The following is a 6,526-nucleotide window of genomic DNA, read 5'->3' as shown; positions in this document are numbered from 1 at the left end:
ACAATCTCCCACTTATACTCAAAACAGCTTTCGAGTATACTCAAAATAATATGGCACACACGTCAAATTTCTCCCACTTATACTGAAAGCGAGTTGAGGTCTTGAATGAGTCGAACTCCCATCATTTCAACTTGGCTCTCGAACGGTTTTACTGCCAATGCCTTTATAAAAGGATCTGCCAGGTTGTTCTCTGACGCAATCTTGACCACATGTATGTCTCCTCTTTGCACTATATCTCTTATGATATGATACTTCAGCTCTATGTGTTTGCTCGCTTTGTGAGCTCTCGGTTCCTTCGAATTTGCCACAGCACCAGAATTGTCACAATAAACTGTGATGCTCTTGGGCAGATTCGTAACCACACCTAAATCCATAAGGAAGTTCTTGAACCATACTGCCTCTTTTGCAGCCTCCGAAGCGGCCACATACTCGGCTTCCATGGTCGAGTCCGCGATGCATTTCTGCTTCACACTCTTCCAAATTACGGCTCCACCTCCTAAGGTGAACACATATCCTGAAGTAGATTTTCTCGAGTACTGATCAGCTTGAAAGTCTGAATCAGTATATCCCAAAGGACAGAGCTCGACTGCATTGTAAACTAGAGCATAGTCCTTAGTCCGTTTAAGGTACTTGAGTATGTTCTTTACGGCAGTCCAATGTCCTTGGCCCGGATTCGACTGATATCTTGCTACCATGCCAACAGCAAAGCAAATATCAGGCCTTGTACAAAGCATAGTATACATGAGACTTCCAACTGCCAAAGCGTATGAAATCTTTCTCATTGCTTGTATCTCAGACGGCGTTTTAGGGCACATCTCTTGAGATAGATGGATGCCATGTCTAAAAGGTAAGAAACCTTTCTTGGCGTCCTGCATGCTAAAACGACTAAGTACTGTGTCGATGTAAGATTCTTGAGATAAGCACAACACCTTCTTTTCTCGATTCCGAATAACCTTGATCCCGAGGATGTGTCCCGCGTCTCCCATATCCTTCATCTCGAACTGGTTTGATAACCATGTTCGGACTGATGACAACATCTTTTTATTGTTTCCAATTAGAAGAATGTCATCTACATATAATACTACGAACACTACATTCCCCTTTTCAACCTTCTTATACACGCAGCTTTCATTTGGGCACTTTTCGAATCCAAACGTGCGAACAGTTTGATTGAAACACTGGTTCCACGATCTAGATGCTTGCTTAAGGCCATAAATGGCCTTCTTAAGCTTCCAAACCATCTGTTCCTTGCCCTCTATGGCATATCCTTCGGGTTGTTCCATGTAGATGGTCTCCTCAAGACTGCCATTTAGAAATGTAGTCTTAACGTACATCTTCCATACATCCCAATCCATGTAAGCTGCTATAGACAACAGTATCCAGATCGATTTGAGCATGGCCACTGGGGAGAAAGTCTCGTCGTAATCGACACCTTCCTTTTGGGTATACCCCTTAGCCACTAGTCTTGCCTTGAAGACTTTAACTCGTCCATCGGGTCCTCGTTTACGTTTATATATCCACTTGCTCCCAATGGTAGTACAGCCTTCGGGTAGGACGGACAAATCATAGACGTCTTTGTCTACCATAGATTGTAGTTCCGAATCCATTGCTTTCACCCATTCGCAATGATCGACATCTGCCAGCGCCTCTGCAAAGTTCCAGGGATCTAATACATTGTTGTCCGAGAAATGATTCATGGATTCCCCCAAACCAATGTATCTGTCGGGCTCATACGAGACCCTCCCACTGCGGCGCGGCTTGTATCTACAATTCTTGGTGTAGAAGTTGAAGTTTCGGGAATCGTTTGTACACTTGGTACTTGTTCTTGGTTAACGGAACTTGTGACAGAATTTAGCTCTTCAAGAGCCACTTCACTGCTGGGTTTATGATTCAATACATAGTCTTCCTCTAAGAACGTGGCGTGAGTGCTCACAATAACTTTCTTATCTCGGAGACTAAAGAATTCATAACCTTTCGTCTCTTTAGGGTATCCTATAAACATACATACCTCCGTCCTAGATCCTAGCTTAGTTGGATCCTTTTCCAATACATGAGCCGGGCAACCCCAAATCTTGAGATGTGCTAGATTGGGCTTGCGCCCAGTCCACAACTCAAAAGGGGTAGTAGGTACGGATTTTGATGGTAAATTGTCTAATATATGGCTTGCAGAAAGCAAGGCATATCCCCAAAATGAAATAGGTAGCCGTGCATAACTCATCATCGATCGGACCATGTTTAACAAGGTCATGTTCCTTCTTTCAGCCACGCCGTTCTGTTGAGGCGTGCCCGGCGCAGTCAATTGGGATTGGATTTCCGACTCCGATAAGTAGTCTAAAAACTCGGCACTGAGGTATTCGCCTCCACGATCAGATCGCATGCATTTGATACTCTTACTATGATGCCTTTCCACTTGAGCCTTAAATTATTTGAATTTGCTAAAGGACTCTGGCTTGTGGGTCATCAAATAGACGTATCCAATTTTCGAGAAGTCATCAATGAATGTGATGAAGTATCGAAAACCACCTCTTGCTTCAGTAGACATTGGTCCACACACATCGGAATGAACGAGCTCAAGTACTTCCTTGGCCCTATTGCCCTTAGCCTGAAAAGGCCTTTTGGTCATCTTGCCTTCTAAGCATGACTCACACTTATGAAAAGGTTCCTCCTCTAGACCTTTAATAAGATCATGTTGAACAAGAGAATGGATCCTCCTTTCATTGGCATGACCAAGTCTAAGGTGCCATAAGTACGTTTCGTTCATTGAACTTGAAGGTTCTTTTCATTTCTTTAAAATTTTCGATGTTGTATTGAGTTCTGATTTGTGATTATTAAATTGTGTAGATGTGATTGTGTACAAATTGTTTTATATGATACCACGACAGATATAAGAGCCATCTTTCTTAATAATGCAGTTGTCATTAAAAGAAATCGAATATCCATCAAAAACTAATTTAGAAACTGAAATTAAATTTCTTCTAAAAGAAGGTATCAACAAAACATTCTTCAAAATAAAAAATCTATCACTACTAAAACGCAAATAAACATCTCCCACTGCAACGGCCGCCACTTTTGTAGCGTCATCCAGTTGGACTTTGATCTCACGAACATAGCCGTCTTGCCACCTGCATTAAGTCAGGATCAAAACAAATATGATCAGTAGCTCCTGTGTCAATAACTCAAGTGCAAGTAGACTTCGAAGCCAAACATGACTCGACTACTAAAGCTTGATGCATACCTGTAGCCTTGCCCTTTTTAGGACAGTCTGGCTTCCAATGCCCCTTTTCTCCACACTTGAAACACTTCCCCGTGGGCTTCTTGTTTTCCCTCTCTTCTTCTTTCCCTTAGCTATCTTGGCCGGTCCTGAGTTCGGTGCCTGCCTTTTTCCTGCGCTAGGCTTGGAGCCAAAGGAACGAGGCGCCGAAGTCATCATGGCCGCCTTAGCCTGAATCATAAGATCCTCTACCGACTGAAGTTCAGTCAACAGCTCCGCCAAGGTGTAGTTCCTTTTGTTCATCTCGAAGTTGAGTTTGAACTGCTGGAAGCTAGAGGGAAGACTCTGAAGGATAATGGTCACCTGGGACTCAGGATCGATCGTCCCTCCCATGACCTCAATCTGGTTGAGGTGGCCCATCATCTCGAGGACATGGTCCCTCACAGGCGAGCCTTCCTTCATAGTCTTCGACATGATACTCCGAAAGGCTTGAGACTTAGCCGTTCGATTCTGACTACCAAAAAGATTCTTGAGATTCTGCATGATCTCGGCGGCAGTTTCCATGGCTGAATGCTGATGCTTGAGTACTGATGACATAGATGCCAACATATAGCACTTAGCCATCTCATTCGCCTTATGCCACCGTCTATGTGCATCTCTGACTCCTGCCGCTACGTTGCCTGACGGCACTGGAGGTCGCGGGGTTGTGAGCACAAAGTTGTACTCTTCTGCTGTAAGAACGATGTCCAAATTTTGCTTCCATTCTATGTAATTTTGGCCCTCGAGTTTGTTTTCTTTAAGTATTGCGGAAAGAGGATTGAACGACATATTGACGATTTGATTTGCACTGCAAAACAGAATATTTACCATTTGTCATAAACTTATGTAAGAAGTTTGATTAGATTAACCATAAAACTTTTCAAAATCTTACAACAGTAAAATTAAAATTTTGAATCCTCCAGAGGAGGTCAATACGCATTAAAATCTTACAATTTTACTGGTCACAATCATCGATGAATAGTCCAAAGACCACAAGTGTGGCATGGCCGCCTAATGTTGCGTAAGCAAGACCACCGAATTTAGCATTACAGAATCTCATTTCTACAACACACTCCCATAACAATGCTCATGCGCTGCTAACAAGATCAAGCTATCCCATAAATTCTGTGTGAACTTCTAAATCTCGTAGTTTCTTAGGATTATTGTTCCCACAGTGCAGATGGCGATAATATTGAAAACCACATTCTAGTTCATACTATTTATATTTGAGAAGTCCGCCTTATGAACTCGCTATTTCTTAGGATTATTGTCCCCACAGTGCAGGTGGCGATAATATTGGAAACAGCTTCATAAATTACAGACCAATTGGTGGAGACCATATACAAACGTTAAGTTCGTAATTACAGCTTAGATATTTTGGGTTATGGTTTTCATTCAATTATCCTTAGCCTTGAGGCAGATTAAAGCTTAATTAAATTCTGTTGGTATTTAATATGCTGGATAATTAAATCTTTTATACATAGTTGGCGTCTTCCATTAAGAAAATAATGTTCTAGTATTTAATTCTTATTCATGTCTACTATAAGATATATCTAAAATAATTAAATTATTTAATTCTTAATAAGACATGAAAAATTAAATTCAAATTATTTCCATGTTCAATGATTAGGAAGAGAAGATTTATTATTTAATGTATTCATACATATCTATCCTAATTAGGATTCTAGATATATAAATATTAGGAAATTATTAAATTATTCTCATCCATATAATCTAGAAAAAAAATATTATTTATTTCCATAGATATAGATAATAATAAAAATATTTCTAAAATCTAGATAAATATTATGAATCCATTAAATTATTCTCATCCATATCATCTAGGAATAAAATAATATTATTTATTTCCATAGATATAGATAATAATAAAAATATTCCTAAAATCTAGGTAAATCTTCCAAAAAGATTTTATTTCCATTAAATAATAATATTTTAATGATATCTTTTAATTAAAAAATTAAATAATCATTAAAATAATCTTTCATCGTTATCTCATCGTACGAGGTTCGCACGAACGATGAACGATGAAAATCTGACGAGTTCTTCGTCGGAATACGACGCACGCAGCGTCACAGCCACCAGCGCGCAGGTGGCGCGCCAACGTCTCGGCCAGCGGCTCGTCGGGTGTCGCCAGCGTCTCGGCTAGGCGCGGCTCCTCTCGGCCCAGCGGCGAGCGCCCGTCATGGCCTCGTGTTCCGTCTGGCTGCTCGTGCTCTCGGCCAGCAGTGCGCACGGTGGCGCGCCTGCTCTCAGCCACCTTCGACCGCCCGTCTCGGTCCACCTCGTTCCAGTTTCTCCCACTACCTGAGCCAGCGTCATGCACACAGGCGTGACACTCTCGGCCAGGCGTCTCGTCAGGTTGCGCTGGACCTTCCGCCTAGGGTTTGGCCTGGTGACTCTCGGTGGTTCTCAGACGAACCACCACTACTCGTTGGCCACCGCCTTGTCGAGGATGTCGCGGGCTACGCCTGGGCGTGCGGTCTCGGTCGGCGGTGCGCACGAGCCCACACTCGTCTGTGCGTTGCCCCGTGATCGCGATCTCTCGGCTCCCACTCAATCGACAACCCTATCCCGATCGTTCGTGGCGCGATCCCTCTCAACGCAAACGCCGACGGATCGCACGTCTCGTACGATCGATAAATTCAAGTTCTTCGATTTGATTGTTCTTGAGTTCATCATGCGTAAAATTAAATAAAAAAAACAACAAGAACATGCTTCGAAATCAAATAACACATGCATACATGAATTTCGCGAAATTTAAATCCAAATAATCAGAGCCAATGACTGGCTCTAATACCAATTGAAGGGGTTGGCAGCGGAAGCATCCATAAAATACCGATCACATGAATTTGATCTATTTAACAGATTATTTAGACAAATTCTATTCGCGCAATTATCACATGTATCATGCTCGTAACTTGAATTTAAATAATGCTTTAGAACAAATAAATCCTAAAACATGCATACTACGAAGATAGAACTCTACTAAGGGAAGAAGCAATTTTCGAACTCTCCCTCTCAAAAAGGAGGGGACGAAAATTTTTTTGAGAATAATTATATTTTCTGTCTTCTTTATCCATCTATTTATATTAAGTCACATATTGGGCCCAGTCAGGGATCTAAGGAATAATTATATTTTCTGTCTTCTTAATTAATTAACATATTTTAATCTCCAAGAGTGGACTTAGCAAGAAACTCTTATTTATTATTCATAGAGTAATCAAACTCCAACTAGCTAGGTTCCGAATAATAAAA

The sequence above is a fragment of the Salvia splendens genome, chromosome 3 (assembly GCF_004379255.2).
Source record: "Salvia splendens isolate huo1 chromosome 3, SspV2, whole genome shotgun sequence".
Taxonomy (NCBI): Eukaryota; Viridiplantae; Streptophyta; class Magnoliopsida; order Lamiales; family Lamiaceae; genus Salvia; species Salvia splendens.
The sequence above is the reverse complement of the archived record's forward strand: the minus strand, read 5'-3'. Positions refer to the sequence as shown.